General features: G+C 43.2%; 1 pseudogene; it reads right to left on the bottom strand.

Moving 5' to 3' along the window:
• Positions 1-1,354: 1,354 nt before the first annotated feature.
• Positions 1,355-9,411, bottom strand: LOC146193867 (uncharacterized; annotated as a pseudogene).
• Between the last annotated feature and the right edge of the window lie 229 nt (positions 9,412-9,640).

The following is a 9,640-nucleotide window of genomic DNA, read 5'->3' as shown; positions in this document are numbered from 1 at the left end:
AGGCGTAGCAGGTGCCGCAACGCAGTTGAAAGTGGCCAGTTCATCTTTGACGATGCTGCGCAAATCCGCAGTAGCTGGTGAGAGAATCTGAGATCTAGGGGCTGGGGTGGGGTGGTCATAGAGCTCCTCTCATATCATAGTACATATAAGAGAACGCAAGTTCCCATCTGTGAGGACGTTGCCATCACTGGGATCTTGCATAAGGCAGCATGACTGCAGCTCGTCCGAACATTGACAGGTCGAGTGGTGTCTTACAGCATAACGATCTTGCTGCAAAAGGCAGCAGTGCTTATTCTGGCCTAACCACTTCCTTACCAAGCCTTTGGATACTCACTCATGATGACAACTCTGCATGTAGTAGGTGTCAGCACCTATTCTGTGTATGCTTCCACGCGCTATCACCTCACAGCAACACTTCCACACTAAAGGCTCTTCATGATTCACTGTCCTGCCGCATTTGCTGACTGGTTACGGCACTCTTTTTCATAATGTTCAAGATGCAGGTTGAGCTGTGTGATGTCAGTGCACAGTAAAAAACCCCAGTTGGTCGAAAATTTCTGGAGCCTTCCATTGTGGCACCCTTCATAGTCTCAGTGACTCCTGAACATTAGGCTCAGAGACAAAACTGGAACCATTTGAAGGTTCTCCTGTACTTTCTACGCCAGGTCACAGTTGGTTTCGGGTGGAGTGCGTGCTGCTGCTAATCATATAGCACTCCAACAGGCTTCATTTTGGAGGCAATTCGTCGTTATTGATGTTGCGGCATAGTGAATGACTCCTCTTTGTGCGCTTTGCTCTTGATCCTTTTGAAGGCCTTCCCGCTGGCGCACGCTTCGAGCCCCGGTTGAGGCCAGGACGTCGTCTGGCAATGCTGGTTGGCTGTACGCCGATTTTTCTCCCTGACCGCGTAGCCCTGCCAACTGATGCATTTATTGTCATCAGGACTTCAGCTAATCCCTGCCTGTTAGTAACCTTCTTTAGACACTTTGTAATGCTGGCCGCATACATCTGGCAAGCTGGGTCATTGTGAGCGAGGGCTTCGAGCTCCTGAAACGTTGCCAGCATCTCTCCGTACGCATTCTTTTGTATGTCCTGAAATGGTACAAAAAGGATGGAACAGTGCCTTGTTATAGCTCAGGACCATTCATTTTAAGCAAACAGCACACAGTTTCTTTGTCTATACACCAACAAAGTGCAACTTGAAAACATTTACATTTTAGGTTAAGAAACTGCAGTAGCTATACTCTAAACTGTTCAAAGTGATAATTTTTTACACACTAAAAAAAGTCAGTTACAGCACATCGGCAACAGTTCTGTGAAATCAACTACATCATGGCTGAGGCAGTTCGCTGCTTTTAAGGAAATGGAAATGAAGCGCAAACCTTGATTTCTGGTTGACTCTTTTGGCTGCCTGAAGGCTGTTGTAGCGTTCCGTCAGCAGGTTCGTCCAAAGGCGCAGCAGCTGAAGACTCAAAATCTTCATAATGAGGAGTTTCTTCATTATAGTATGCAACACTAGCAACACTGCAAGGCTCCGACTGCTGCTCATGAAGCCCTTCGAAAAAATCAATTTCAGGGCATGCATTACCTAATGCAAGTCTCCCCAGTTCATAGCGGGCCTGCTTACTCAGGAGTGGAGCATTTGGGAAAGTTCCGCCAAACATTTGGTGCACGAGTGCTTGGTGCTTACAGAATGCACCTTGCTGGCCAGATCGGCAAGTGCAAATTCCAACATCAGAAAGCATCTGGTACACCTTTTCATCTTTTGTCTTCCCACTGGGCACCTGATAAATATTCGGCTCTTCACAGGTTACAAAATGTTTTGCTTCGTCAGGCAGCTTCTTCAAAAGGTTGTTGTAGAAGATCTTATGATGAGCCATTCGGTGGTTGGCATGCTGCAGGATCCGATTTTGGAAATATTTTTCCCATATCGCTGCAACAAATTCGACGAGGGCAATTGCGTTGAATGCCTTTGTCCTCTGAAGGATAATGTCCTTCAGTATTCTAATGGAGGCTTCCGAATAATTATTGGTGTTATGCCCTCTCGTTGTTAGTGTGAGCCTGTGGAACAGTACCCATTCATCTTCTTTCTCCAAAAATGTTTGGACACGGGCTACATAGTCTTTGTGATCGAGGCAGCAGAGGTCCTCCTTAGCCTTCTCCAGCTCGTCTGGTGTGTTGGCATACATGATCTGCATGGTTTAAGGAAGAGGAAAATGCACTTACATATATCTGAAAATTGACTGTTCTTTCAGATTTGAGACTAGATACCTTGAAATGCGCTTATACTTTAATTCATACTTGTATGCAACGCCATTGCAACTGCACTAGTGTGCAAAATTATATGTTTCCCCAACACCAGTTGTACTTGGTGATAGTTTCAACAAAAACAGCAGTAATATGGCATGACATGTCAGACATTTCAGAGCATGGTCAAGAGTTCAGTTCAAGCACTGCTTTCAGGCTGCAGTTTCCTGCATAGCTAGGCAAAAGAAATGCAAGATGTGTACCCCTGCCTAATGCTGGCTTAGTGGTTCACACTCTCGGCTACTGAACCAAAAATGAACCTGAAAAAACCCGAGGTGGTCTAAATTTCCAGAGGCTCCCACTACGCATCTCTCATAGCCCGACTCGCATTGGGATGTTAAACCCCACAAACCAAACCAAATCTACTCCACTCCAGCAGTTTCTTCTTTTAGTGTGAAAGCACTACAAGCGGACATACAAGCATTCAATGATTTTGCTAGGGTTTTTACCTGCAAATTAGTGCTTTTGCACTAATAAAAGAAATGTGTTTCAGACGTTTGCACATGTTATTGCATAATGCTCATACTGACACTGTCACGTCAAATACTGATAGCAGTTGCTACCATTGGAGTGCTTCTTTGAAATGCAGTTTTTCACCACCACTACATATTTGTTGTCATCAATACCAAAGGTCATTAAAATGTACAGATGGCAAAACGCTTCTCTAGAACGACTAAACTGTGCGCTTCGGGCTGTTCAGTGCTATTTGCGCAACGTCTGGCGATCATGCCTGGTTTGAGATGGACTGTGTGTGAGGACGTGCGGCCAAAGTGATAGCATCGCCTGTCCTTTCAGGACTTGCTCACTGCCTGCCTTTATTGTCTAAGCACTGGCCACTGCAAAGCCAAACCTTAGCAACTGGGTACATGCTGCTTGCTTGTTTTTTTTCTCTCTTTTTGTGTACTCCAGAAGATTTAATGTGCAGCATCTTCATGCAAAATGGTTACACCACTGCACTGCATCATTGCTGGTACAAGTGGTAAATTGGTGCACAGGGTTTGGTAATAAGCTGTCTTTTGCAATCACCCCACACGCATTGACTCTTGGTACGGGTCACTCCCGTACAGGATTCAGGGCCTCAAGCAGTCTGATGGAACCTCTTATCGCTACTAGCCTATCCTAAACATCCACTCCAAAATAAAAAACAACTTTTGCGAAATAAACTAGGGTTATCTAAGAAACCAGCATTTCATTTTTTTTTTAATCAATATAAACCAACATCTCTAACCAAGGTAAAACCGTTGCTTGTGAAGTTAATATGAATTATTCATACTCTGTGGCGCCATGAAAACAAAATGTTTCCCAGGATTCTCTGAAGATAGCAAACTGTCAAGACCTGCACACTAACCTACCACTTGTGCCAGAGATGATGATGATGCAATACATAGATGTATCCATGTTGCAGTGAAAGCTGGGTGCCAGAGCTTCAATAAGTACACAACAAAAAAATAATAAAGCCAGCCGTTTGCGGACAGTGCTCCGACAACGAAAACAGGTGACGAACCCGCGAGGGTGACGTGCCCTAAAAAGCTGGGCAATGCTATCAGTTTGGCCACTCATTCTCACACATAGTTGGTCTCAAACGAGGTGTTATTACTAGATTTCACGCACGTAGCCCGGGGTGGCCCGCAGAAAGTAGTTCGGTCCTCCTAGAGAAGTGTCTTGCCCTCTGTAATTCTCCAGGTAGAGCAGTCCTTCCAACTGTTAGTGACGAAGATATTTTTGGGAAAATAGGAAGCTTTCTTTAATTGCACTTCAAGAATTAATTTATGCGTAGATCTCATTGGCACCTTTCTGTGCATATTGCTGCGAACCATTGTTACCTTTATTTATTGGTTTCAACAGCCACCAGCATGTGACCTTATCGCTTTGTTCACTTCGTTTGTACTATGCTGAATAATCTTGTGGTCTTTGTTTGTTCACACTCAGTTTTGCAAAGAGTGGACTTCACCATTTTCTTTGCCGCGCAAGATTCGTCAAAATGTCTAGAATGCTTACCACCACATGCATCTGTTTCCATATGTTCCAGGTTGTCATCATCACCTTTGGCTAGGTTATCTAGATGCTTCTTCGTCGAATTTAAATTGGGAGCTGCCAAACACAGTGGGCATTGTCTTTTTGAGCACCAGCGAGCATGTTTGCTGCTATCGACTCCACGAAGTTGTAGTTCTTTTACGAGCGAAGCTCAACCCAATAAAGAGTTGCTTTCAGTGCTACTATGCCTGTTTGTTCTTTTGTGCGCACAGCATTGTCACCACCACGTGACAATATGCAAACCTACATTTGTCTCAGAGTTAGTCTATGACACTAAATGTATGTGGCAAAATGACTTTAAATGCATTTCACACCCTTATTACACAGCTCATCCCTTCCCTGTAGAAGTGGCACAGTGTTTAGGGTGCTTGGCTACTGAGCCAGAGGGACCAGTGTTCAAACTCACCTGTAGTGACTGCATTTCAGTGGAGGCGAATCGTAAGATGCTCCAGCACTGTGCGATGGCAGCACACGTTAGAAAATCCAGGTAGTCAAAATTGTCCACAGCCCTCTACTACAATGCCTCTCATAGCTCAAATAGCTTTGGCTTGTAGAACTCAATAAATCAAAGCTCAGTAAAGTGAATTCAAGGGGAAATTGGCAGTGGGAGTCATAGCAAGGACCATGCTTCAGGGCTTAGAAAATGCACCGACAAGTGCATATTAAAATGTGTGTGCATAACCCACTTTTAAAAAATAAGAGGCAGTTTTCTGTAACTATATTCTTGTTGTTTAACATTAGAGGTCCATTTACTGTGCAGCTCTGATACAATGAACACAATGTGACAATCAGGTTCATTAGAAATAGGCTTGACTGTATGGAATAGTAGTATGAATATTATACGCAATATAAGTGGCTTCGATACCTTTTGGAATGCTGACATCAGTTGCCTTCTTTGGACTGCAGTTACTCCATGCTTGGCCAAACTCAGCCAGCGCCACTCGGCCTGTGCCACATGAAAATGGCAGAGCAACTGCCTCGCTTGTGGCCAAGTTTCCAGAAGTGCAGCTTTTTCCGCGGCACTGTTGTCCGTCATGAATGCCTGTGGGTTCTTAATAGACAGAAAACAGTTACATAAATGGCATATAATGTAGAGGCAATGTTAGCACATAAATGGTACTTTTGCAAATATGCACACCTTTCATTTGGGCGGCAAATGGGAAACCATACTAAAATGATCTATTTGCCAAGTGAATAAGTTGAGAGCCTTGTTTGCAGGGGACACATGTTGGTCCATCAGCTGGCACAAAGGAAGAACTGTGCAAATGAGACACAGGTGGCAAAGAGGCAAAAGACACGCAAATCCGTGCTTATGTGTGTCTTTGTCTCTTCGCATTCATTACTCATTTTTGCAGTTCTATCCATCTGTAACAAACCAACTAGCTCAACAGCAGTCTGAGAACAACGTTTTGGTTGCTATTTGTTTATGTTATTATTTTTATTGTTTCTGTTATTTGTGTTTTGTCATTTTTCAGCTCTTGGCTCAGTGGGGATGGCATTTTTTTAGTGCAGCCTTCATATTAATATGAGTTTGAGACCACTGGTATATACCACTCTCTCTTGCAGACATTGTGACAAAAAGAGTTAAAAGGATTGCTGTAGAGGAGGAGATCACTAACAAAAAGAGTAGCAGTGAAAAGGACAAGTTGATATGTAATTTAAGACCAGAACTTGCATAGGGTCATCTCAAATTGCCAGTACTGTCTTGATGCCAATTTGGTTATCAACACTATTCAAAAGTGGAGACAGCGGCCAGTACTGAAACATTAGTTGAGCACTTTGTGCCGAGCTGTTGCGTATCTTGGCTAATGCAAGAAAAATTGTTGAACAACTGGCTTTTTCCAGCATTGGATCATTTGTGGTCTGGCCTTTAAACTGCTAATTTAATTTTTCATGCTTTTAAATTAACGTACATGATTTGCAGTGCAAGTATTTTTTAAGTTGTAATTAACCAAACCACATTTTCTGTGAATAAGTTGTATGTTCACCTTGAGCCCACCAAAACAAAAGGGGTAACTGCTCTTGAGGAGACCAAAAGCAGCTACATATCCATCTGTGGTTTGTGCATTGTGAACCACGACAGCAATGGGCACAGCCCCTGCAGCTGTGGCAGTCAGCACCACAGTCACGGTGCTTCTTGCCGTGTCGCAGGATGCCGTGGAATCGATGAAGATCATCTCCGAGGCAGACTGTAGAAGCTGTGCACGACTCATAATCGAAGTTACAACAAGAACTGCCCAGCAGCCAGTGGCTTCATCTATGCATATCTTCACGTCGATGCCCGCACAGAATATTCAAATATTGGCACAACATACTAAATTTTGAGCCTGCTTTCGCAAATAGCGTTCATTTATATTCATTCATTTTATTCCTCGACTTACAACAAGACAGCTGTGGCCTACAAAGCTCAAGGCAGTTATTGCATCACTGATGAAATATGCACTTGAAGACAACATGAAATTGACCTTTGCAGGCAGATTACTTCATCATGATAAATAGACTGTGCTCAATAAAAATCAGAATTTCACAAGCTGGAACGGCCAAAAACTGAATATTGCTGATTTGCCAAAATAATGATTTCGCTAATAGGCTGCATCCCATGGATAGGAATGTTTTGGCACAGATTCCATAATCTAGGGTGCATTCCTATCCATCTTAGAATGGTGGTCAAGAGTACTTTCTTTCACAGACATCATGAGTTAGAACAGAGTGGCGGGGAAAGTTTTATATGCAAATTTTCACCAACCAGCACATTTTTTGGTGCCATTCAGACCTCAGCATTCCTAGAAAGAGCCATTTAACAGATTTTTACTAAGAGCTAAAACCAAATGACGCTTGTCCCAAATTTTCCCTCTCATGGTCACTCCTAGGTTCACTTACAGGGTATCCCTTGCTACTTTAAATGATGGCCATGTATCTCAACACAAAAACCACTATATTCCTTTTCTTCCTTCAGCAAATCAAATGTATCAAAGTTAAATTGGCTTGCTAAAGAATGTTTTGTTACTCAGATACTGCCAGTGGGGAATTTATAGAGTCCAAATCCTGTAGCTTAGCCTTTCTTTTATTTAGGAATATTAATTTTTTTTATATAAAACTCCAAGGTCAGTTTAAGCACTTGTGTTTGTTTGGCACTTCTACTTGCATATACATTTCTTTAGTGCTGCAGAATTTAGAACATCTCAAGGTTGTGGCTGCGTACTCTTTAAATCGTCACTTATGCTGCTGTTCTCTACTGTAACCATGCACTGCACCTTTTCGGAAGCCGTAGCTCATTGCATTTTATGACCGACATTGATTTAATGAATGTGAATTGTTGAGGCTGAATGAAATAGCTTAGCCAGAGATGATGGAGTCTATTTTTACTGCTTATAAGCATACTTCCCACTACTTCACTGATATAACGGCTACCTTCATGCATATATCCAGTGGCCGACGAAATTATCTGCTTTAATGATATCCGTTAGCCTGCACATTTTTTTTAACACTAGGGTCACAATTGCTCACGTGTGAAACTCTGCTTTAATAGGTCTCAGCCAGGTCTTCCATGTTGGCCACAGATGAGGGAGCTCACTGAATAGATACAAATGCTCCTGCAGTTTCTTCTTTTTCGGTTCTATTAGTATAGGTAACATATATTTTGCACATATATTGTGCTTCATAAGCATACATACTATTGTTTTCCATTACATTTCACTTCAGTCTGTGCACTATTGTTACATATGCTTCAACCTCTGTGGCTCTGTGCCATGATGAAAGGTAAGTTGATTACAATGGCATTAATTAATTTGCAAACTCGCCTTTGGATAAGTACTCCGGCAGTTTTTCTTGCAGCTTTGTCAAGGGATCAACAATGGTGCCATGGTGCTCCCGCTGCCATGCCTCGAAGAGGTGATAAACAGTCCTTTTTGTGGGATTCACAGATCCGCTAGCAAGCTGCAATGTGCTTGCAGCATCTTCCATTATAGCAAGGCTGCTCTCATGTAGACGCCTGGCTTCTCAGGGCGAGAAGCCCTGGGCAAAGTATTCCCGAAACTTCTCCTTAGTCTCGTTGCTGCAGCGCAGAAGGCGGAGGGCATCTGCACTCTCAACTGCATGGTTGTGCTGTAGACTTAACTTCATGACAGCACACAGAGGAGGGTCTCGGCGAAGGAAGATGTCATTCTTCGCTGTGCGCTTGTTTACAAGCTTCACTTTTATATCAATCATGGCCTCGCACTTTGTGTTGCGTTGGCTTGAGAGTTTGCCTCTCTCACTGAGGTGACAGTGCCACACTTTGTGACATACCATCCTGCCATAGGGAAGCAAAAGAACAAATTTAGGGTACAGTACACTGCAAACATAATAATAGTACAGCTTTCTTACATTTATGTCCAACACATGTTACTAATTATTCTGAACTTTATATTCATCACTAAGTCACATTAATATGCAACAGCAGGCTTTTTGTATTGTTAGTGCAGTTGCTTCATAATACCACAAGCGAAGAACACGAAGGGTTCAACACAAAGGCATTGTGCTGGCAGGATATGTTAACTATGCGAGAGCATAGAATGTGGGCTGGCTTCAATGCAAGGCTACTTCAATTTAGCTGTCCGGAAGTAAGCCAGATATTGGTATACATATGTAATTAATCTAAATTATCAGGTTTCTGGGCAAAACGTGGTCGGCCTTATTGCATATGACTGTCCAGCCAAGATCATATTTAGAAGCTGTAATCTCTAAACAGACTATGAAACAATATTTACCGGGGCTAGAAAAACGTTCGAACTACTAATATTCCATGTAACTGCCCTACAAAATCTCTAGCACCAAAGATCTCAGCGATCTAAATTCCGCAAAGGGACATGACAGAGAAGTGTAACTTTACCTTTTGCATTTCTCCTCTTTCCTGACGCTGTACACGGTCCACGCCGTGTTTGTGGCCGCGCTGTAACGTGCTACCCACTCTGACGCACTTGCTTCGCTGTCTATGTTGCTGCGCAATACGATACCATTTCCAGATGATGTTGCAGCTTCGCGCACACAGCACCAGCCGAAGCTAAGTGCTTCATCTGGCTCGGCGTCCATGCGGCCGAGTCGGCGACACCGGCAATCGCCGCTCAAATCCAGTATTCTCACTTGACACGCTCTTAACTCTTAACACACTTTGAACGTTCCGTGTCAAAAAACAAGTTACATGTGGTAACAAGCAGCAGAAGCAGCGGCGTGCACTCAGTAGATGTGCATGTCCTAAAGCCAAATTCGTGTAAGTTTGCGCGAAATGACTGAGCGGAATGCGCGAAATGACTGCGTCGAC

This window comes from Amblyomma maculatum, chromosome 4, assembly GCF_055883805.1.
Source record: "Amblyomma maculatum isolate TAMU_Amacu chromosome 4, ASM5588380v1, whole genome shotgun sequence".
In the NCBI taxonomy this organism is placed as follows: Eukaryota; Metazoa; Arthropoda; class Arachnida; order Ixodida; family Ixodidae; genus Amblyomma; species Amblyomma maculatum.
The sequence above is the reverse complement of the archived record's forward strand: the minus strand, read 5'-3'. Positions and strand labels throughout refer to the sequence as shown.